Genomic DNA, 25,404 nt, shown 5'->3' on the forward strand with positions numbered 1-25,404 from the left:
TTTTGCATTCAATTGGTTAAGTCAGTTTAAAATTTAATAGAAATAACTGCATAGTGATTGAGTTATTTTTATTTTGATTTTTTTTTTTTTGGGTGAGTGAACTGAGTTAAAGGAAAATATTCTCGGTTGGTGAATGGATGGAGTTAAGCCACATCATCATTTCATCTACAAGAATTTGAGAGTTTGTTATGAAGAGGCTGGTGGGAGAGGAGAAAAGAGCGCCAAGGTTTGAAGGAGAGTTTTTAACTGGAAGTCACGTGAGCGGGAGGTCAGCCACATCAGCAGATTCATTAAGGCTTCGTTTGGTTCAGTGGGGGATGGGGGAGGGGAGGTGTGAGGGGGAGTAAGGAGGGGAGGAGTATGGAGGGTTTGAAAAAATTTTATGTTTGGTTCAATGGAGGGGTGTGGAGGGGTAATTTATTTTTTTTGTTTGATTAGAAGAAAGGGTGATGAGAGATTTGAGGTGTATTTTACTAATTTACCCTTTTATATAAAATTGATCATAATACTTTTTTATACATATCTAAAAGATTATTTTGTACAAACTTTGTTAATATAAAAATTAAGATTAATATTAGTAATAATATTATTTGTATAACTCAATTTTTTATATTTGTTTATCATTCTTATTTGAAGATTTATTTAAAAAAATATTATTATTAATCTTCAATTGACACATTGAAAATTAAGACAAATAATAATAATAATAATAATAATAATAATAATAATAATAATAATAATAATAATAATAATAATAATTGTTATTATGAAATTAGATTTAAAAAAGATATTATCGTAATTTCTCAAATTGATAAAGGATACTTTAGTCTTTTCATAAAGATTTAAACATCAAAATTTGTTTTAATAATCCCACCCCTCCAAAAGACCCCGATTTGGAGGGGTGGGATATGAGGGGTTTGGAGGGGGTGAAATACCCCTCCAAACTCCTCCTCCTCCTCCTCAATCCCCCAACCAAACAACTTTCACCACTCCTAACTCCCCTTCACCCCTCTAAAAACCTCCAACCAAACAAGGGCTAAGTGACGACACAACAGCTGATGAGGTAAGGGAATTGGCGATTGGGCGAAGAAGCAAGAGGGCGAGGATGGCCAATGTGAAGCTAAGGGAGTTTGTTACAAACGCCAGGGTGTCATCTAATTAATGGTGGAGAGAGGGGCAGTCTAAAGGAGGTTGTTATGCTGACGTGGAGGGGAATATAAAAGACAAGAGAAGAAGAAGGGGGGAATGGAAGTTAAGAGTAGAGGCTTGGATCCGAGTTGTAGAGTGCTCCGCCGGGTGTCTTCGGTGACCGGAATTAGGAGGGAGGTTTTCTCAGTTATCTTACTGTTTTGATTGATTGTAGTGAGCTGGATCTAACTCTGGACTGTTCTTTTTTTATTGCTTATTTTAGGTATTACTTGATGATGATGATGATGATGATGATGATCAATTATAGATGAGTCCTTGATCGATCTGTTGTTAAACTCTTGATTGAGTTAGAGACTCATCTGATTTACAGTTTGATTACTGTTTCATTGATTTGAGTAATGAATGAATGTAAATCAGTGAATATATTCACTGGATTGTGGTTTTTAGTTGAAAAATAGCATCCGGTTGCAATTAATTCAGCTGAATATTTAGTTCATTCATTACATTGGATGCTTTCGTTGAGAGCAAAAGACATTTCATATAAAGACAAACCAGTGAGCAAAAGACAACAATACAACCCGTATTGAGTTCCATCACAAATTGTAATGAGAAGATCATAGCACCAGCTATTCCATATAAAGCACAGCTAATTTGCTACCCATTGCAGAAACATCCAATACTCAACAGGCAACATCTATAGCAGGAAATCCAAATTCACAATATAGAATGATCACTTTCAATGAAATGCAAGTGATGAAGGCTAAACATTTGTGTTTCAATTGTGATGAGAAATTCACTCCATCACATAGGTGTGGTAATAAGAGGTTACTCCTTTTACAATGGAATGAAGATTCTTAAGAAAATTATGTGGCTGAGAGGCTGAGTATCCATGTTTGGTTATCAGGAGTGGATTGGGGGAGGAGTGGATTGGGAGTGATATGAGGGAGATTGGAGTAGGAGTGAGAATGAAGAATGTATTTGGTTGGTAAGGTTTGGAGAGTGTACTTTATTGGGGGAATGAGAAATATAAAGAAAGTAAATGTGATAAAATGACACTTATGTCCCTTATTCAAATAAATGATATTTTATATATAATAATGAGTTATTTTTAATTTTAGCTTTTTAAAATATTGAAAAATGTGAATAATTAATTATAAAAAATAAATATTTAATTTATAATATTAAAATTTTGTTCTAATTTTTGGATTTAATTATTAATATCATTAATTAGCTATTAATTAATAGTGTTAATTGTAATGCGTTATTTTTAATTATATCTTTTTTAAACACCCATGAAAATGTGAATAATTAATTATAAAAATAATTATTTCATTTTGTAATACTACAATTTCATTTTAATTTTTGGATTTAAATATTAATATCATTAATTAGCTATTAGTTAATGATGTTAATTATAATAAGTTATTTTTTATTATATGTTTTTAATACACGTGAAAATGTACCTAATTATTTATGAAAAATAATTGTTTAATTTTATAATAATAATAATTTTTTTGCACATGAACAATAATGTAATGAAAAAATCAAAACAATTAAAAACACCTTGCACAATATGATATATATATATATATATATATGCATCACTCAAATTAATTGTGACAAATTTTGTTAATATGCCCATACTATCATAATCTTATTGTAATTCAAACCATAAAAACAAACTTTAAAACAAACACATTGTTCTTGCAATACAATCCATAAAAACTCAACTCGCAACACTAAATTTTAAAAACAACAACATCACAATCGAAGTAAAACAAACTCATGAGGTCACATATTACGTGCTCTAAATGACAATCTTGACAAAAATACATGACAAACTAAGCTTCTTCTTGCCTGACAACTTGAAAAAGATTTTCAGTTAGTCGTTATTTTTAGGCAAAACCTACAAAAATGAATATTACACCATCATTATAAAGAATTTTAAGACAAAACATGGAATAAAAATTGAATTATGGTTACAAAAAACCTGTAAGATGAACATCGCCTCATCATCAGAAAGACCATCAATCTCAAAAAGCACTTGTGATAACATGTTTTTTATTTTCACAATTTCAGCAAGAGCATCCTCACGTGCTTACTCACGGGCTTCACGGGGCTCATCACGAGCTACTTCACGTGCAGTGGCACCAGCTAGTGTCTTAAATCCTAAACCAACAACTTCAACGAAATTGTACAAATTTTGTAAAATTTTCTCTAATGATTGGTCCACAACACTTTTCCTCTTTCGACGTGCTCTTGAGGTACTTGTTTCTGATCCTATGGGTAATGGAGTCGGAATGGGTTCCTGTGTAGGCATACAACCATCATCACTTACAAATTGAAAGAAACTCGTGTCGTCATCCTATGTGACATTCTCATGTAAATATTGCTTGACATCATCACCAATATCGGCTCTTGCACTTCCATGTGCTCTATCTCTTGTAAAGACTATGGCAAGATCATTGAAGAAAGGAAAAGCTTTTCCATAAAGACTGGCTACCTCCTTATGATTCTGCATTGCATGAACAATAAAATTAAAATACAAATACCATAGATCATAAGATGGTATTAAATAAAATTAAAATTTTCATACCTTCACATACTCATCATATGCACTTTTCTCACATTCAATAATGCACATCTCTTAGTTCTAAATGAATCCACTTATTTGAAGTATATCAGCTATTGCAGTGGTTTTGCTTCTATAAAATTTAATCCGAGACTCTATGTTAGGAGCAACCTTTAATGTGCTTGTTGGAATATTTTCCTTCAACATTCTTTCTAATTGAGCAAGGTGTCCATTTTTGAACCTATTTTCAACCCGCCACATTGGATTTGTAGATAGCTCAATTAAAGCATCAATCCAGGCTTTATCTTCTTCTACGATCCAGTAGTGTTTGCTTTGACTCCTACCCCTGAATTGTGAATCTGTATCCATACTAAACAACAAAAGAAAAAGAGATACATGGATATAGAGCATCAATCAAGGCTTTATTACTCATACCGTTTCTTCTTATTTTAAATTTTTTTTTTTAGTAAACATTTGTATGTTTTTTTAAATAAATTCTATTCCCCATTATTCTTTTTATAATTTGCAATTTAATCAACTGTAGTATAGAAAATATATGAGTTTGATAGAGATGTGCTTGCTATACTCTAATTGACTAAGAACAAAATAGTGAGACAAAGTTTGTGTGACTCCAAATCCTAGTCATGTCATAATTAGTACTAACTACATGGTTAATTTTCATGAAAGTAATTCTATATGACTCAAGTCATGCAAATTTAGTCAGAATAACGAAATTACATGCTGTTAAAATAACTGCAACACCTGAGATTAGTGTGAATTTTGGCCTTGAAGTCACAGATCTCAGTTTCAATATCCAATGCTGAAATTAGAATTAGACTTCATCATGTCATACAAACATAAATTCAGAAATATATATGACAGATAAGGGGCTTCCATCATGTCATACAAACATCAAAATAATTAACAATATATTTGTTGATTATTCATACAATACAATAGCATTAAAAACTGTGTCCATCATGTCATACAATACAATAAATCAAAGTAATTAACAACTTGATTATGCTGATGTTGAGTGCCAAGAATTAAACATATCCACGGCCATGTTAAGCTGAGATTATGTCCATTCTTCTGTTGGTTCAATGACCATAATTTTTTCTATATCATCTTGTGCACCTTCTTCTGAGGTTGCATCACTAATATCATCTTCTGTAGGATCTTCATCCATTTCTTGTCTAATGAAGTTATGAAACAAACAACAAGCATTTATGATACGCCATTGAGTGGCTATATTATAAAAACTTGGGGCTGGATAAGATTTTCCAACGACTTTTTAGAAGACCAAATGTCCTTTCAATTATGTTTCGTGCACTAGCATGTTTCGCATTGAAAAATTCTTTGAGGTGTAAGTGGTTGATGCCCATCGGCCGAAAAACTTAATAGGTAGCGTTGTCCTAAAAAAGACTCAAAAAAACCAAGGCAATTTGCATACCCAGCATCTACTAAGTAGTAGAAACCTAGAAAATAGAGAAATATTTCATATTAGGTAATGATTTAAAAGCCATTTATTAGTAGGTCTCCAAAAGCAATAAAAATTATTATTATTATTATTATTATTATTATTATTATTATTTTTTTACCATCAGGAACCTTCAAGCCATTAGGCTTTGTCACTGCATCCCTAAAAACCCGACCATCATGGGCTGAACCTTCCCATCCAGACAAGGCATATATAAAGTGCATGTATTGCTGACAGCGAGGATATTTGTAGTAATTTCAGATTTTCTTCATCTATATCTTGGTCAATCAATTTTGGGTACATGTCTAATGCTCCAAGAAAATTCTACATTAAATAAAAAATAAATTATTAGTCACATAGTGTCTATGACTAACAGAGCATAAGAACCTAGGTCATTACCTTAAATTACTTCCTCCTAAAGTCGTTTAAGTTTCAAATTACAGGTTCTAGTTTCTTCCAAAGAACTAAGTGACAAAAATAATTGACTTCAACATAGCATGGAAATGCCCACTAACAGTCTCTCCCAATCGGAAAACTTGAAATCTAATCACTCTATTCTTGACATGATGTGCTATAATGTTCAAAAACATTGTGATAATCTCTTGGACACCAACATTTAATGTATCTCATAGCCCACCGTTTGTAGTTAACAATTGACACAAATTATAAAAACAACTTCGATCCATGTGTAATATGTCAATGCACTTAATATCACTTTCAAAAACTAAATGGTGAATGTACTTATGTTGTTTGCAACGTCTAGTAGATGATGATGAAATCTCATGTTCAATCATTCTTTGTCTATTATTACTTTGCTCCGTTGCACATGTGGTGAGGAGAACACATAATACATAGAAGTAGCATACGATCATTGCTCAATATACCCAAAGTTGTTTAAGCCTTGTCATATTATCAAAATCTAAGTTGACAATAATGCGTATGTGTAAGTGATGAGTGCATTTCATATAGATATTTTCATACCTCTTTTATGCTTTTTCTTGTCCTTTAGTAATGTTTTGTTCTAATTCGATGCTACTATGAGTATTATTGTTTATTTGTGTAGGAAAATAGGTTCCTATGCAAAAGAACAGGATTCGGCATGATTTGTGGTAATTCGACTTTTTCATATATATATATATATATATGTATATTTTTTCCCTCATGTTTCATTGTGTTTTCTTGAGAAATTTTCATGTGTGAGTGTGCTTAAGAGTGTCCCAAGTCAATAGAAACAAAAATGAGGTCAATCGGACACCAATTGAGTTGTTTAGAGCCATTTTTGTATAGGCTGAATGGGCATACCGGGGTCCATACGGACTGGATACACCCTGATATGAAAATTCCAGAAACTTTCTACTAGGGCAGACGGGCCGTATGGGGGTCGATTCAGGGCATAAATTTAGGGTTTAAAAGCCCTTTTTCTTATCTTTTTCTCATTCTTTTTACACTTTTCCTTGAGACCTTTTCTCTTCCACTTTCCTCCTCTAAAACCTTCATCCTCACTTCTCAAACCCATCATCCCTTGGCTTAAATCAAGATGAAACTTGAAGATCTCTTCTTCCTCTCTTGAGAAGTGCTTTTTCTTAGGGTTTGAGAAGCTTTGAGGTAAGGATGTGTTTTATTTGATCTTCTTCTTCTCCCTTTATCTTATTTCAATTTTCTTTGAAGTTATTGATGGATAATCATGGGTTTTTTTTGGATTTAAAGAATAGAAGAAGTTTGAAGGTGTATAACCTTGAATCCAATGAGATTTGAGAAAGATCTTTCATGTTATAAATTAGGGTCACTGTAGCACCGAACCAAGTTTGGTTTCTTTTGCTTTTCTTGTTAGTCTTGAGGGTTGTGAGAGTTTCATTCTTATTAGATCTTATTGCTAGAGTGTTTAGAAAACCCTAGGAGCACTCATTTCTCCATTTTGAGCATTGTTCTTAATTTCAATTGATCAAGTCATTGATGAGGTTTCATAGCTTGTTTTTGTTGTTTAAATTCTTCTAGGAGGTGAGACTTCAATCAAGGGGAAAGAGCCGGTAGAGGAGTAACACTAGAGGTTTTTAGCTCGCCAAGTTTGTGAGTGGGGTTTATTAAATTATGGACTATAAATCATGCATGTTTTCAAATGCTAAAGTTGCTTTGGCCTTCAATGATAATTTATTGTTGGTAGTACTCTTGAAATGTTTTCTATGGCATTTAGAAACTTGATGATTTATTATTTAACCTATTTCAAGAATATTTGCGAAGTATAAGTTACTTGTGATGGTAAACCCAATGTTTTGGATCATATGTTTCGAATTGTGTATTTTGAAGAAAAACTTGATGTCTTGGTTATGATGACTAAATGAGTTGTGCAAACTAAGTTGAATTTCATTGTGACGATGTTATACTTATGTTATACTTTCAAAGATTGATCTTAAATGATGTTTTCTTGATGAAAAAGGATTTCTTTGGAGGCGTATGATCAATTGGCTCAGTCGTATGAAATTATGGTTGAGTTATTGAATGATATATTTTGAATATTTTCTATGATGTTATTTATGCTTATAAAAACTTAGTTTTGTATTGCATCTTCAAGGAATTATTGAAATTGGTGTCTTCCTATATAAAAATATTTGTTTCACGATTAGCATAACATTTATTTGATTTGATATGTGCAAATTACTCACTCATGGAGTGAGGACGATTTATGTGAAAAGTTGTGAAATTAAGATGAAAATGATTTTACAATTTCTTCGAATGATATGTCAACATTTCTAAAGTTTCTCAAATTGCTTTCTATGGTATCTGAAAATAATATTTGGGATTATGACTGAGTCCATTCAAAGATACTTTTCAAGAATGTCTTATTGTCTTTAAAAACTTCATTATTGTGTCTTAAAGGTTCTCAAATGTATGTTTTCATGAAACTTGGGACTCTTGTTATGATATTAAATGAGTTTATGCAAACCATTTCTGCAACACATTTTTTGTTATTGTTGAAGTTATTCTTTAAATGTGTATTCAATTATTATTTTCCAAAACGATGCTTATTTGATGAAAAGATGTCCAAATGTGATGTTTTGGATAGTTTACTCACTCTTGTAGTGAAAATTTATATGATAAAATTTGTGATAATTTGAAGAGATTGATGCTATATTTGAAGTATCTTTTCAAAGAACACTCTTGTATGGTGTTTTTGATATAGATGGTTTCATTGAAATTGTTATAAGCAAGTTATCCACTCTTGAATCGGCATTTGTGTACACTTGTGATCTCTCAGTGAGATTTATGCTTTGCTATTGATGTATTTACTAAGCCTACGGGCTGGATATGGTTATTTGTTAATGGTGACATATGGGGGATCCCCAGTACTTACTGCAGTAAGGGAGATGATGGTTTCCACGGGCCGACCTGTTTAGAGGTGGCGTGGAAAACTGTCAAACCGGTTATGCCATTTTAGGTGAGAGCGTAGAGCCCTGACTTGGATATAGTTGGGTTGTTCGGAGCCACCACACGAACTTCCCAGCGGTCAACGCCAAGATACGTGCATCTTGGTGGCTCCCAACCTAACCAAGGCCACGATTAGTGACGGAGGGTTTTCGAGGCTATTTGTGATACTATCAACTTATGACTTATTTATTTACTTATTTATTTTCTAAACGTTTCGAATTGTTGAGTTATTGAAGGAAAAGGTATGATTCTTGGATTTTAAACTTGTTTTAGGTTCTTTGATGAATGAAAAGGTTGTTGACTTGCATTTCTTGATGAAAAGCTCACATTCATGTTTTTACACTTGATTTCTAAAATATTTTATCATTGTTGAATTTTAAATCACATTATTGTTTTGCATTTTCTATTTGTTCATGAATGAGATATAGTTTCCTATTTAGTCCCTCACTTGATAATCTAATTTTTGAGGCTATTTACTAAGATCTGGTCATCGATTGAGATTTCTTGAATACTTGTTTTATCGAGTTATTGGAAGGAACAGATGTTTTTTCAATTATAATTGATTTTAAATTGTTTATGATTTAAAATGGTTATTTATAGTGTATATCATTTGCACAAGTTTGAAATCTTGTTTTGTGCTCGTTACTTATACTATCTTAATTATGCCTCACTTTTGAATCATTTAACATGTTACAACTATTAAACCTTGTGTTAAGCAAATACCTAGGTTTGAAATTGTGGAAAGAAAATAATTTTTGTTTAGCTATTCATTTTCCGCAAACATTTATATTTTGAGATTTTTGAAAAGTGATTCCTATTTAAGTTAAAGCTGGACTTTGATAAATTGTTATTGTAAAAGAATTTTATTGGTATACTATGTTCTTTGTGGATTTTAATGTTACTCTACGGTTGCTAAGTTCTTTATTTTGGGTGTTGGTAAACTCTTAAAACTGTTTATTGTAAAATTGGTTATATTTCTTTTGGACATGTGTATTTTATAGTTCCATGCGATTCCCCTCACTGAGTAACCAAATTACTCAACCCCTCTTTCTTCTCCCCAGCTGTTTGTTCAGTGAAGCCATGCGGACGTGAAGTGCTTGGCAAGAGTCTAGTGCAGTGCATTTATTTCTTTTGGTTTGTGTATGTATATTCCTGTACTTGGCATGTAGGGTGTGAGATCCCTAAGGTTACATTGTTGACCGACTTATATAAATCTCCTTCTTAATTATTCATGTATATTGTTATTGTCCAGGGTTGCCTGAGAAACCATACCCATATTTTGGGACGATTTGATGATTATATATTTCAGGGTATAGCTTTGCATTTTTGGGAGGTAATTGTAAATGTTTGCTTGACTTCAAAATGTCGTGATGGGGTCTATGTCATTGTTGTTGTTGTTGTGTTATTCTTATAAGGTTTGATTATAATTTATACCTTGTGTTACATTGATGATCTAGTATAATAAGGTTATTGTATATGTTCATTATTGAATTATTCTTTTTTTTTTTTATAGTGGTTTTGTTCAAGGAATAGGTTAGCCTCACGGTGATTTGGGGTTGAGGCAGGTGTTTGACCTCCCCTGGGTTGTCGTGGCGGTATGTTATGTGTGGGACGGGGCGTGACATGATTATAGTGTGAAAAAAGATCAAAACACAGTGTTACAGGTGAAGCACGGTCTGAGCACAACCGTGTTCCTCCCCCTGATTTTCCTAGGCGAATTATGCATCAGGACTACAATAAAAACACTGCAGATGAGTTACTGCAGCATTACTATAGCAAATCACTGTAGCATAAATTTAGAGAAAAAGCACGGTTTGTGTGATCCTTGCACGACCGTGTTCTTTTGAGAAGTAGGGGCGTGCTCATGCTGAATTTCTATGATTCAATTGCCCAGACTTTCCTGAAATAATCAGGGGGAGAAGCACGGCCTAGGGACGACCGTGCTCTCCCTGAAAAACACCTTTAATCCCAGATCTAGGTCACTCCAGGGGATTTTTCTTCCTTCTTCTTGGGGGCGGCTGCCATGGTCTTCCCCTTCACATTTCTGGGGCCTAACTGAAACTATGGTGCAAGAGCATGAGTGGAGCGGAGCTTAGCTGGTGGGACTTCATTGGAGCAACGTCGGAGTGGTTGAGAAGCAAAGAGGAGAGTCTTTTATGGCTTATATTTCTTTTGTTTTCCTTAGTCTTGTGTTGATTTGTAAACCTATGAGGGGCTAACCGTTCTTTGGTGCCCGATCTATGAACTTGGATGTTTATGTGTTATGTTGATTTACTTGCTTTTAATGTCTACAGAGTTCTATTGGTTTCTTGTGTTTAATCATGTGTTTGCATAACTTGATGTGTTTGATTTGCACAGTTGCTTTGGTAAAACTCGGTGTGTGGATTGCCATAGATGTAGTTGCCTTGTGTGATTGTCAAACTCGTTGTGTATGAAACCACAGTTATCCTAGCAAAACTTGGTGTATTTGAGAACTATATATGCAACATTGCTCTTGAGCACACACATTGAATCGTAGGATGTACCTGGTAGGCATTAGAAGAAAGTCCATACACATTTCTCCAGGGGATTAGTCTGGGGCACTACTCTATCTCTGCGTTTCTACCTAGTTCAGTTTTAGCCTTTACCTGTCATCCTTCCTTCTTTTAGGTTACTTACTTATCATCTTTACCCTGAATTTGTGATTTGGTTAGACATTAGAATATCAACTAGTACTTGAAATTCAGTCCTTGTGGTTCAACAACCCTACCCCTCATGGGATACCACTGTATTATTTGTGTGTGACCCATAAGCTTGTGGAGAGTGGATCAGTAAGTTAATAAATATTTGTTGATGCAATGTTAGATTTTGCATATTTTCAGCATTTTAAGTTAATATCATTAGTTTGTAGAACTACATTATTATCAAAAAGTGACAACTTATTATTATTTTTTTTGTGTAATTTATGTATATTGATTTTTGAATATGATCATCTTAATCATTTTTAATTTGATTCGATTGTTTATATTACTGGTATAAAATATAATTTACTTGATCTATTTAATTGAGAGCATTAATCAAAATGGTTATCGACAATAATAGTTGGATTATAATCAATAAAAATTATTATTATTATTATTATTTTCTTTTTAGAAAATTATTAATTAAGTCCAACTCAAGTTTTTTGTTTTAGAAACTCATATAAAAATCCTCAACTTTCAAACTAATTAAGTAATGCTATACAAAATCATCCAAGAATGAATCTAACTCAACACTAATTAATTTATAACCATATTTGAAAATTTTTCAGACATCTCCTTCTAACAACTCTATTCCCATCTAATTATTCATATTTCACATGCATTACTAGAAAGTGATCAAATGCTTCTGTATCTTTAATTATTTGAGTTAATAAAACTTTAGCTCAATTAAAATTAATTAGAGATGATTTAAATTTAAAATTTTTAAAAATTGACATTTCTAATTAATGGTTGGTGTTCATTAACATTAATATTTTTGAAATATTGATTATTAAATATATGTTGTTGTGCAAGTTTTCAGTTATTATCCCTTCATTTGATTTTTAGAGATTATACAATCACATGTAATGGAGATTGTTGATATAATTGTAGCTATAAAAGGTTTTTCTCCTCAAGGATATGAAAATTGCCAAGTCATAAGATGATTAAACCAATTAAAAATGAATAAAATGCCAAAAAAAAAAGGGATGCGCTTGGGAAAACCTTATCAGCAATATGAATGGAAATTGGTTTGGTCAACAAGGATGCACTTTCAAGAACAAAATGATAACATTTACAATCAAGAAAACATGTCTAAAGAAGGCATATAAAAGAAAAGATACCTTGCTATACTTTATTTATGAATGCACTCCCTTAACATAGCACCATAATGTAAAGCAATGTCCATGTTCTCATAGCTGCAGAATTTAATCTCATCAGTTCATGCACCATCATGTTAAGTGGGACATAAATCTTCCAATAATATTGATTTATAGAAAGAAACTTAAGTGAAACAAGTTAATGTAAAAATTATTGCATCTTATGTCGTAAAAAGGGAAGAATCTAGATGACAATTTGCACTAATTAATTAAAATTATATAGCTTGATCAATAATACTGAGCTGTCATTGCTTTCTTTCCAATGACACTAGTGACGATCAAAAAAATTTGCATCACCTTAAATCAAGGTAGAAAGGGCACAACTACTACAAAATAAAAGAAAAGGAAATGGAAAATATAAGAGAACAATGGTAACAAAGTAGCAGACCTTAGGAACATCAAATACTCTAGCGCTTAGTAATTCTGAAATGTGAGTACCATCTTTCTTAAACTCAGACAAAAGCTTATATAATTGCCACCACACAGCACAATCCTATATTTTTAACATATTGTTTAAAATATGGCTCACTAAATGGGATAGTACTTTTAACTTGCATGAAATCATAGGGGAAAAAACAATAAAACAATAATCATGTCACAAATTATTACCGCTATTATTGTTTTTTAGTCCCACTAAAATGTAAGCCATGGGGCAGATCGCAGAAGCATTTTTGGATATTAGTTTCATTGTCAAACATAAAGGAAATATTAACAGAGTGAAAAATAGAAGATTTAGATTGCAATATATAAATATATACACTTTGGAATATAGAGATGCAAAAGCTATTGCAATGTGTTTTGTTGTTGTTGAATGAATTTTTTGTGTTCTTTTATTTAAATGTGCATGAAATACTTCATTTCTAATCAAATGAAAAAGATCACAGAAGATTATCACCTCAAAGGTCTTTTGACATGTATATGGACTCTCCAAAGCTGCAATGCAAATAAGTGCAACCTATTTCTTGAAATTTTACCCAGTGATCACATAATTGTGTAAAGTTTTAGTTATATAATTAACAAAATGCATTTCAAGGATACAAGATGAAAAAAATTTAAATGCAAAGGGATTGCTGTTAATACCATAATGTTGTCTCCTTGATCAAATATTAGATCAGCCCCAGTAGGTTCCTCTGTTAGTGTATGATAAATGCTAAATTGATCATATTTTCTATATCATTTACATTGCATCTAGCATGAAATTGTACTTGTTTAGCATCTCATTAGGATAAAATTTTATATTTTTGTTCGCAACAATCTTTATTTCTGTTTTAGGATGAAAGAAGCGAATTCGAGGATGTTTTGAAGCAAAATGAAGCAAGTTGCTGAATCAAGGCTGTATCACGGCTCACAACGAGCGTTATGGGAACTCACAACACCCGTTATCTACACTTACCTCTGAATTGATCGAGTCTTGGCAGCATGAGGTCACTTGTAGCAACATAGAAACCATAACAGCCTCACAAAGGCTGTTGTGAAGTCTATAATGGCTGTTGTCAAGACGTATAACAACCAAAGACTGTGCCATGATGTGACTTGTAGCCTAAATAACAACTTAGTTACAAGGGGCATCACAACGCCCGTGGTGAGGCTGTGGCGAAGCCAATTACTATAAATACCCTAATTTTCTTAATTTGAAGGGAGATTTTTTTGCCAAAGAGTTAGGGTTGCCGGATTTCTCGAGAGCAAGAGCATTGAAGGTGATTTTCATCGGTATTTCAGTAGATTCCAGCGATTTTGTCAAGAGAAGATCAATGATCATCATTGGAGGAGGGCATACGTGACACACATCATCCAGACAACTTTGGGATCTACTAATCCCCAACCTTTCGAGAACTATTGGAGGGAGTTAGTTTAGGAATAGATTGAACATTTATTTATTCATTATTTAGTCTCATGGCTCTCTTTGCACTTTGATGTTTTACTTTCTTTGATCCATGAGAACCTAATTCAAGTAGAATTGTATATCGTTCTAGTGTTTTTAATCATTGCATGCTTTAATTGTTTATCTTTGTTGATATGGATGAGGAGGATATGCCCCCGCATTAATGGCACCCATGCCATGATAGACCTATGCATGTTCTAAGAGGTTAGGCATAGCTAGGTTTCTGGATTAAGGATTGATTGACTCTTAGATTTTGGGTTTGATTGATTTCTTCTCATAGGGTTCCTGTACTTAAGGTAAACATAGGAGGCTGAGGAGGATTAAATTCCATCTGAGTGACGGGGTGGAGGAATTCTATCTTAAGTTCCTAATGATTTAGACCTAGTCGCCATGGCTTATTGGGGCTAGTAGGGCTTTGAATTCTGCCGGTTCGATCCTAGTATCACGCCTATCATAATTAGTAATCAAGATAACCTTCATACATACTCCCACTCCTTCCAAGTGTGGTTAATGACATCTCCAATTGTATTGTATCCATAATTTGTACAATTAGACTCAAGAGAGAACTTAAATGTTTTGGCTATTAAGTGAAAAGGAAGTAATGGGAGCCTCTCGTCGTTCCTAGGGAAATATGACTCTTGTGTTCATCCACAAGGTATTACTTGACGGCCCATACACTTGCAATATTACAGACTTGATTACGATATTCTATTGTGTACGTGCATAATTATATATTCACATATCCATATTTTCACACACCCAACACCAGCAGGAAAGCGTCCGTCAGTGCACATGGTCTAACAATTATGTATGGAATACCACTTTCCCATAGCAAATCCTCACCCTATCGAAGAACAGTTATGATGTTGAAAAATGCTACATTTGCGAATTTATGTATTATGTGACCTCTCTTGCTAATCGTATCACATGACTGATAAGTTACAACAAAGATTTTCAAGTTTAAAAAAATTTCTATGCACGCTCTGTAAGGCAACTTTAAATTACAATTGGATCATTGAGTTTCTCAACCTGAACTCATTCTCGCAACACACAATATAACTAAGATATAATGGAGTGTATGTGATGCATACGGTTAATAAAATGCAAAACAGAATTGTAGAAAACTCTCACTTAATTTCAGCTATGCAGAATCTTTAATTGCTTAGTTTATTCCATTGGAGCTAATATAACAACAAATCACTTAAATATAGTACCAAGGGGGAAAAAAAACAGTGACAATTAAGACATTATGCTTAAATTCAAACAAACCAGATAATCATCATATCCAACAAGCTTCTTATCTTCAAGAAAACAAAAGTTGGAGATCAATATAACATCAGCTACACTACTATATCAATTTGCCGTTAATAATTTTAATTTTATTGACCAGCAAGATGTGATAAAAGAATTGATCTCAATCCAATTCAAGAAAGTTTGAATGGCTTAGCTTTGCTTTCCTAATAACAACATACGATCAGAAGAAATCCACAAAGAAATATAAAGAAGACCAATACGAAGAAGGGAGGGCAAACCTGGAATGATGGACCATCCTAAAGAGAGAAGTTTGCCACTGAGGAAACGGCAAGTGGCCACGATGAGATCGTCTGTGGATGCTATGGCTCGCCGGCGGGGAGCAACCACTACTGGTGAGAACCTTCAAACCTCGCCCTAACTCTTGAACAAACTCCAGCATCAAGGAAAACAAATTGATAATAAAAAATTATTTTCAAGGGGATTTTAGTCTTTTCCCCATTCAAGATTGGGCCAGTCTGCCAAATTGGTGGTGATTGCCAATGCCTTACACACTACTCTCTCACTCCCTCCACACTACTCCCTCACTCTCACTAACGCATATCCAAACAAAGGATTATACTCAATCCTCCCTCACTCCCAATCCACTCCTGACATCCAATTAGCTTTGTAGTGGAGTTAGAAGAAAATTCAGAGGAGAATGATCAAAGTCCCAAGAGCTCTCTTAGGGTCCTTTTGAATGGGGGTAATAATCCCCAAGGAATGGGAATCATTATCCCCCATCCATGTTAACCCATGTTCGGGTTAGGGTAATGGGAATCCTATTTCTTTAATGGGATGGTGCAACAACTCCATCAAGGGGATTCCCATTACCTCCAAAATTGGGGGTAATGGGGTGTAATGCCCATATTACCCCTCTCTTTACATTTAATTAACATTTAAAACTAATATAATTAATTATTAGATTTAATTATAATAATTAAAAATAATAATTAAGAATAATGATATTTAAATTATTTTATAAGTGAATTTTTTTAATTTTGTTAATTAATTATATATTAATAAAAAAATTATAACTTTAAAATTTGATCGTAGTAATTTAAATTATAATAAGATATTTACATATTGAAGAACACAATATAATAATTTAAATATCATTATTTTTAACTATTATTATTGATATTTTTAATTATTATAATTAATTATATTAATTAAATATGTAATAATAATAATTATTTTTTAAAAATATTTAACTATAATAAATTAAACTAAATAATTATATTCTAAGTATTTAATAATAAATAATGTTAAATATTTATTATTAAACACAATTTATTATCTTATACAAGATGTTATTTACATAAAAGGGTATAAATGTAACTTTCATCATATCCCTCTCTTATTTTTTTTCTATTCCTAACTCATATTCCCTCCAACCAAACATTTTCTTCATTATCATGTCCTTTCCCACTATTCTCATTCCCATTCCTCCCTTCTTTTCATTCTCCCCGTCTCATTCCTTTCCTGTAATCCAAATGGACCCTTAATGCCATGAACAGTTCTACAATTACTGGAACTTTACGATTTTCTGGGACTGTTAATGGACATCCAGTGAAAATTTTACTGGATGGGAGAACTGATGATAGCTTCATACAACCAAGGTTAGCCAAATTTCTTAATTTAATGATACAACCTACTAAACCAATCAATGTTCTGGTGGGAAATTGACAAGCTTTGCAGGTGGAGGGAATGGTTGCTGAATTGCCAGTCAACATGCAAGGTTACAAATTAAAAATTCATGAATTTTTATTGACTATAGCTGGAGCTAAAATGATTTTAGGAATAATATGGTTGGCTACTTTAGGAGCTCATATGGTAGATTACAGTACTTTTCAATTCAATTATGGCATAATGGACAGTTCATAACTTTACATGGTGATCAAGACAGAATGCCTCAATAAGTTCCTATGCATTAGCTGAACAGGCTGGCTACCACAAAATCTATCAAAGAGTGTTACAAGGTGATGGCAGATGAAATGGAGAAGGAAGAAAACTTTGGTTGTAAAACTCTAATCACAGAAAAACAGAAGAGAAAAATATTTAATTTTTTGTAAGGATGTGAGAGAAATTAAGATAGATGTTATTACAATATCAGCAAGTTTTTGATGTGCCAAAGGGACCACCACCCTTAAGGTGTTATGATCATAGAATTCCTCTCATAGAAGGGGGCACAACCTGTGAAGGTAAGACCTTATAGGTATGCCCATAATTAGAAGAATGAGATTGAAGTGATGGTGTCTCAAATGTCAAAAGAAGGATTAATAGAAGCCAATAACAACCCCTTTTCCTCACCAGTAATTTTAGTTAAAAAGAAAGATGGAACTTGGAGATTCTGCACTGATTATAGGGCCTTGAATGCCTTAACAGTGAAAGATGCCTTCCTAATACATGCAGTTGACGAACTACTTGATGAATTGAATGGGGCCGGAATTTTTTCCAAGTTGGATTTAAGACCAGGCTATCACCAAATCTTTTTTCATTCAACTGATAAACATAAGATTGCTTTTAGGACTCACCATCGGCATTTCCAATGGTTGGTGATGCCTTTTGGATTTTCCAATGCACCAGCCACCTTCTAGTCATTGATGAATGGCATTTTCCATTTTGCAACGAGAAGGTTCGTGTTGATACTTTTTTATGAGATTTTAGTATACGGTCAAGATTGGGAGTGTTATATTAAACATTTGGAGTTAGCACTGATGACGCTCATAGACAATCAATTGTTTGCAAAGTATTCAAAATGCAGTTTTGGTATACTACAAATTGAATAATGGGGACATCTTGTATAAGCAGAAGGGGTAAAAATGGAAAAATCCAAAGTGGAGGCCATATCGAGTTGACAGAAGCCTGTAAATATCAAATAGTGAAGGGGATTTATTGGGCTTAGTGGATATTATAGAAGATTCATACAAAGCTATGCTAATTTAGCTGCTCCACTCACTGATTTATTGAAAAAAAGATTGTTTGAAATGGACACATGCAGCTAAAAAAGCTTTTTCAAGGTTGAAAACTGTTATTATTTCTACTCTAGCTCTAAAATTACCAGATTTTATGGTACCATTTGTATTGGAGACAAATGCATCAGGGCTAGGTATAGGGTCAGTATTGAGTCATGAAATCACCCTATAGCTTATTTCTCCATGAAATTAACACCACACATGCAAAAACAATCTACCTCTGTCAGAGAACTTTTTGTATTGACAGAAGCTATGGGAAAATTCAGACATACTTAATTGGGCACAAGTTTGTGATAAAAACTGATCAAGAGGCATTGAAACATCTTGGGCACCAGGTCATTCAAACTCTAGAGAAAAAGAAGTGGCTTCCAAAGTTACTTGGATGTGATTTTAGTATAGAGTTTAAGCTAGGAAAGGAAAACACTATTGTTGATGCATTATTAAGAAGTTTCATGGTGTTTTCTTCTATGCAGTCTAAATTGAAAATTCAGATTCAGCAGTTGTAGTTACAAGATACCAAGTGTGTAGAGATAATACAGAAATTGAAATCACAACAATAGGTAGATATCAACTATGTTTGGAAGAATAAATTATGATGGTATGCAGGAAAAATAGTGGTGCCTGAAAATTCTGAACTCAAGTCTTTATTATTATATGTGTATCATGCTACTCCATTTGGGGGTAATGCAGGAATTTTGAGAACATATGCCAGATTATAAATGCAATATTTTTGCCAAGGGATGAGAAAGGATGTTACTTAATTTGTCAGAAATTGTTTGATCTGTCAAAAGGTAAAATCCACCCACACATACCCGGGAGAATTACTGCAACCCCTACTTCTTCCTAATCAAATATTGGAAGATATTGCAATGGATTTCATAGGGGACCTACAATTATCAAAAGGTTACACAGTAATCTATGTCATTAATGATAGAATGTCTAAATTTGGATATTTCATCTCATTGAAGGTAGAATTTAACAGTGCAAGTATGGCAGAGGCATTTATTCAGAATGTGGTCAAGTTAAATGGCATTCCCAAGACTGTAGTTAGTGGTATGGACATGGTATTAATGAGTAAATTTTGGCAGCAATTTTTCAAGGCCATGGAGACTTCTCTGGCTATGTCTTCTTTATATCATCCACAGACTCATGGACAATCAGAAGCTTTGAACATGTGTTTAGAGATGTATTTTCACTGCTTTGTTTCAGAACATCCTAAATTATTGGTGCAATTATTACCTTGGCACAGTACTAGTATAACACTACTTTTCATAGCAGTGTTGAGATGACTCCATTCCAAATTGTTTTTGGAAAAGAACCTCCATAATTAATTACATACTTCTCTAATGACAAAGATCCACCCCAAGTAGTAGAACTTCTACACTAGATAGACAAGGTACTAGCACAATTGATGCAAAAGATTTTCAAAGCTCAAATTAGGGTGAAAAAGTTGGCAGACAAGATGAGAACAAAAGTAGTATTTGAAGGAAGGGATTGGGTCTTGGTTAAATTGCAACCATATCGACGGCACTCATTAGCTTTGAAGAAAAATAAAAAATTGGAAATGAGATATTTTGGTCCTTTCAAAGTTTTGAAGAGAATTGAAATAGTTGCTTATAGATTGCAATTACCACCAAAAGCTTAATTGCATCCATTTTTCCATATTTCAGTGCTTAAGAAATGCAATGGAGATCATCAAAAAATTTTCTCCAGTATTCAATTGCTATTGATTACTTCTAAAGAAGGACCAATTTAGCAACCACAGGATGTTTTACAATTTAGAACCATTTTGAGGAATTGTCATCAAATTGCCCAAGGATTGGTTTAGTGGAGTCATCTATCATCGGAGGATAATGCTTAAGAAGATTTAGATAAACTAATGGAGCAATTTCCTAACCTAGACCTTGGGGACAAGGTCAGTTTTAATGGAGGGGGTAATGTTTTGAAGAGGCTGGCGGGAAAGGAGAAAAGAGTGCTAAGGTTTGAAGGAGAGTTTTTAACTGGAAGTCACGTGATTGGGATAAGGGCAGCCACATCAACAGATTTATTAAGTGATAACACAATAACTGACAAGACAAGGAAATTGGCAATTGGGTGAAGAAGCAAGAGGGTGAGGATGCCCAATGTGAAGCTGAGGGAGTTTGTTACAAATGCCAAGGTACCCAATTAATGATGGAGAGAGGGGTAGTCTAAAGGAAGAGGTTGTTATGCTGATGTGGAGGGGAATATAAAAGATAGAGGAAAAGAAGAAGAAGAAGGAAGGAATGGAAGTAAAGAATATAGGCTTGGATTGGAGTTGCAGATTGCTCCGATGAGTGTCTCTGGTGATCAAAATCAGAAGACAGGTTTCCTCTTAGTTATCTTACTGCTTTGATTGATTGTAGTGAGATAGATCTATAGATTTGTACTATTCTTGTTTTTATTGTTTATTTTTGGTATTACTTGATGATGATGATGATGGATTATAGATGAGTCCTTGATCATTCTATTGTTAAACTCTTGATTGAGTTAAAGATTCATCTGATTTATTGTTTGATTATTGTTTAATTGATTAGAGTAATGAATGAATGTAAATCAGTGGAGATATTCACTGGATTGGGGGTTTTAGTTGAAAATAGCATCTGGTTGTGATTAATTCAGCTAAATATTTAGTTCATTCATTACAGAGTTGTCCATGCAATTTATGTTTTCTTCTAATTTAACTAAATCTTATATGAATTTTACAATCATGAGTGGATAGGCATATTTTTGGTACTTGGTCTTGATGGCCTTTAGTTTTAATTAAAGTTCTTAATTTTTTTTCATTGATTTAACTTGAATTGGCATTGAGATCCAATTGTGGTTAATCCATGAATATAGTGAGAGCATGTGTTTGTGAGCTTAGGTTTAGTTAATGAGAGTCTGAATCTATTATTAAACATGCACTTAGTTCGCAAGAGCCCGAATGTATGTGAGATCTCTATCAATTGAAAGAGTTTAAATTCATTCATTGAAATTAGGATGAAAAGGACTCTCCTGATAAGAGTGACCTAATAGAGAGGTTCATGTGACATAATGCATTGCTAGGGGAAATGTACGAAATACCCGTCTTACTATTTTTTTAGAGATAAGGATTAGCATAATCAAGAAACTTTTGTGACTCAAGAATCTTTCATTAGAATTCTTTTACACTTAATAACAAAAGAAATTCACATCCAAGCACCATTCTTATATAATTGATCATTTCTTGATTGTAATTATAAAATTAGAAGTGTTTTCATTGTTCTTGTTTGACTTTCTTGTTTAGAATTAGAAAATTCGTCATTATTTTGTCTAGATAATAGGGAGTAAGATAATATCTAGTATTTAATTTCCACCTGGGATCGACTTTGCTAGTTAGCACACTTTATTACTTGATTGACTCGTGCACTTGTATTTTATATAGCTTCATTCGCACAGCTCATCACCCTCTTTCAATGAGATCCAAAATACCGTAGATTTATAATATGATAACACAATTCTCAGCATGCAATCACCCAACAACAACATTATCATGCTGAAGTTTTTCATGAGATATATGTATAAACCTATCACTCAAGCCAATAAAGTAAAAATATATATATTCACATAGTCAAACATATATTTCCATATAAGTATTTCTATATAATAATATGAATGTAGTGATGTTAATTAATCTTTTGTCCATGACCAATCCGCGTTAATATGAAAGAAAAAGAAAAGGGGATCATGAAATCTACTTGTACTCCGATATTTACCTCCAATAAACCTCTCGAATATGATTTAACTCCTATGGATTGAAAAGAATTGGGCATCTTGAAGAATTAAAGCAAGATGAAGGGAAGATGTATAAGGAAGTTTTAGAAGGGAGAAATTGATGGAATGGCCGAGGTTAAGAGGCTTTTATATAATTTCCCCTCTTTTTGAACAATTTAACTCCCATTATATCACTATTTCTATTTCAGCCCTTTTTTCAAATTTAATCCCTAGTATTTTCTTTATTTCTATTTTAGTCCTAATTATGTCTTTTTAATGCAAGTATGAAAAAAATATAATAATAATGATGAATAAATGTGAACTATTGCAATTTAATATGAATTTAGATATAGTTTTTAGTTTGAGGATGGTACATCTTTCATTTCTTAAAAAAAACATAGATCTGCAATTGCATTAATTCAGCTAAAAAAAAGCTATTCAAATGAATATAAAACTTGTGTTTTGTGAAAAAAATAAATTATAGAAAAACAATTTAAGAAAAATTAACACCAATGAGGTAACTCATTTAGCATAAGAAGATTTTAGAATTAATTATTTCAATTATGAAGTTGATCAAAAAAATTTTTCTTCTTTTAAGAACATATTTGAGTAATTCAAAATATATGAAAATGTTTTTGGTTTTTAACATAATTTAAAAAAGTTAAGTGATTGCTTCCCGCAGGTGTACGGGATCGCCAAGTAATACCTTGTGCAAGAGCACAAGGATCATATTCCACAGGGCTAAGGAGCTCCTATTACTCCTTCATCACATATTATCTAACCTCACAATTTAAACATGGTGAATTACTCTAACTGATATAAAGAAGTAAACAAAGTACAAGCATAAGAGTTACATAACAAATCAAGTGATTTTAAGAGCAACAATGATATGCACAAGCCTATGGATATGGATCCCCTTGAGGAATCATCATGATATATGGATGCACAATAAAGCATAGCAAGGGTGATTTAGACCGAGGGATCTCAAAGTTAGACCAATCCCAATTTCTCGGTGATTGAGCCCTAATCCTATATGAACGTTGATAGGAATCTCTCTCTAACTAACATCCCTATGATCGCATTAAGAACAAGGAGATCCCGGAATAAGGACAAACTTACCCTAAGTCTATCCTTATGGTTCGGAGGGCTACCAGCATCCAATTTCTTGGTATGTTGGTACAAGCAAACCCCTTTTAGATCATTAATGATCTAATACATGCGAGTAGGTCGTATCTACGTGTATAACTCAATAAAGAACTACGGATCTCTCCATTTAATAGTTTTAGGCATGAAGAACAATGAGCTAAACCATAAATCAACCCAAGCATCTCAATAAAATAAAAAGCATCCAAAATACATGATGAACCCCCCAAGGTTCACCTACATCCGGTGGCCTTGGGGTCTAGTGTGCCATCATACAAACAATAACAACAAAATCCATAAAAGCAAAGAATGAGTTCATAAGTGACACTCCCTAGTTGCATTGATGAAGAAGAAGAAGGAGGTTTGCCGAATGACGCTTCCCCTAGCCGAATGAATACCGAATGACCCTTGATCCTTCCTCCCTTGGTGATGAATCTCTCCCCTTGATGGTCAAACTCTTGATCTCTTCTCTAGCCTCAAGAATGTCTTCCTCAAAGATGTCTTCGTTATCCTCTATCATCTCCCAAGTGATGGCTGCCAAGAAGCTTCTCTTTGATGCCCTAAGAATTTGTTTTTATACCTCCTTTGTATACGGGCCGCATGGGGGTCGTATAGGGGTCAATTGGGGCACAAAACTCTCCAAGTTCAAGCCATCCCAGGGTCAATAAGGTCCTCATTCAGGCCGTATGACTTAGGCCAATTCCTTTGCTTCCATTGCTATAGTGTCAATCCCGGGCTGTATTGAGGCCGTATGGCCTAGAACATTTTCAAGCCTGAAAATCATCCAAGTGCTACGGTGACTTCTGCAGTAGTCTAGTTACAGTACTCCTGCTACAGTACTGTGACCTGGTTTTCTTCTCTTTTTTCGCCCAAATAATATCCTCGTATTCTCCATGGCTCCTCCATGCCCTGCAATGCAAATAATACTCGATTAAGCACAAAATGGGCATCAGTTCTTACAAAATACATGTTATGTGTATAAAATACATATACTAAAATACATGCATTTAGACACTTATCATTAAGTTTTTAGATGATAATCAATTACATAAATATATTGTATTAATCGTAAGATTTTTAAACTAGGCACAATTTTTTGATATTGATAGTTAATTGACACACCCCTTCCAAGTATTGCAAGTGCATTGGTCACTCAAGTAGTATAATGTATCTAAGGGTCAGGTTGTCGAATCCTCAGAAAACGAGAGTGCTAGTATTTACCAATTCTTTGTTATCTAACCACAATCAAGTAATGTGATAAGAAATTATGCAAGAAATTAAATCAAGAGGCAAAGGAGCAATAAGGCATTGGAAGAAAGGACCAATCAACACAAGATAGATACCCAGGAAATGCTCTCTCCCTAGGACTTCTATGAAGTACAAGATCTACTTAATGCTTACTAATTAAGATAAATTGAGTCATGGGTATCCTAAAACACACCAGTCCCTTTCTCAAGCCAACTATTGATTAGTTTCATGCATGGTTTTAGAGGTGAAATCTGTTTTTTCTAAAACCACATATGACTGCATGGAGCTCTAGGGATCTCAAATAGATTAATCCAATTTCTATAATTAGGTTAATCCCTTTGTCAAGATGAGTGACCTCTAATTCTATCCTAACCCAGGCAGTGATCTTCCTCTTCAATAGGTTTCATACGATTGCATGAAATTCAGAGGAATACGGAGGTAGGATAGTCAAATTAGAAGGAAAATGGGACACTTCTCTACCACAAAGCTCATCCTCTCAAGCCTCTCTAACCTTGGTAAATCTAACCCAAGTGGGTCTCTCGACAAGTCACTAGTGTGATTAAAACATACAATCGGGCTCTCGCTAAAATGGATTGCTTGGAATTAAAA

The 25,404-nt window shown here is 33.5% G+C and overlaps 1 long non-coding RNA gene across 1 annotated transcript; it reads left to right on the top strand.

Moving 5' to 3' along the window:
* Nucleotides 1-6,663: 6,663 nt before the first annotated feature.
* LOC120274035 lies at nucleotides 6,664-9,946 on the top strand. Its single transcript, XR_005540686.1, has 3 exons — nucleotides 6,664-6,806; nucleotides 7,197-7,268; nucleotides 9,686-9,946. It is a non-coding gene; the product is annotated as an uncharacterized LOC120274035 (long non-coding RNA).
* Nucleotides 9,947-25,404: the final 15,458 nt, after the last annotated feature.

The sequence above is a fragment of the Dioscorea cayenensis genome, chromosome 12 (genome assembly GCF_009730915.1).
Source record: "Dioscorea cayenensis subsp. rotundata cultivar TDr96_F1 chromosome 12, TDr96_F1_v2_PseudoChromosome.rev07_lg8_w22 25.fasta, whole genome shotgun sequence".
Classification (NCBI taxonomy): domain Eukaryota; kingdom Viridiplantae; phylum Streptophyta; class Magnoliopsida; order Dioscoreales; family Dioscoreaceae; genus Dioscorea; species Dioscorea cayenensis.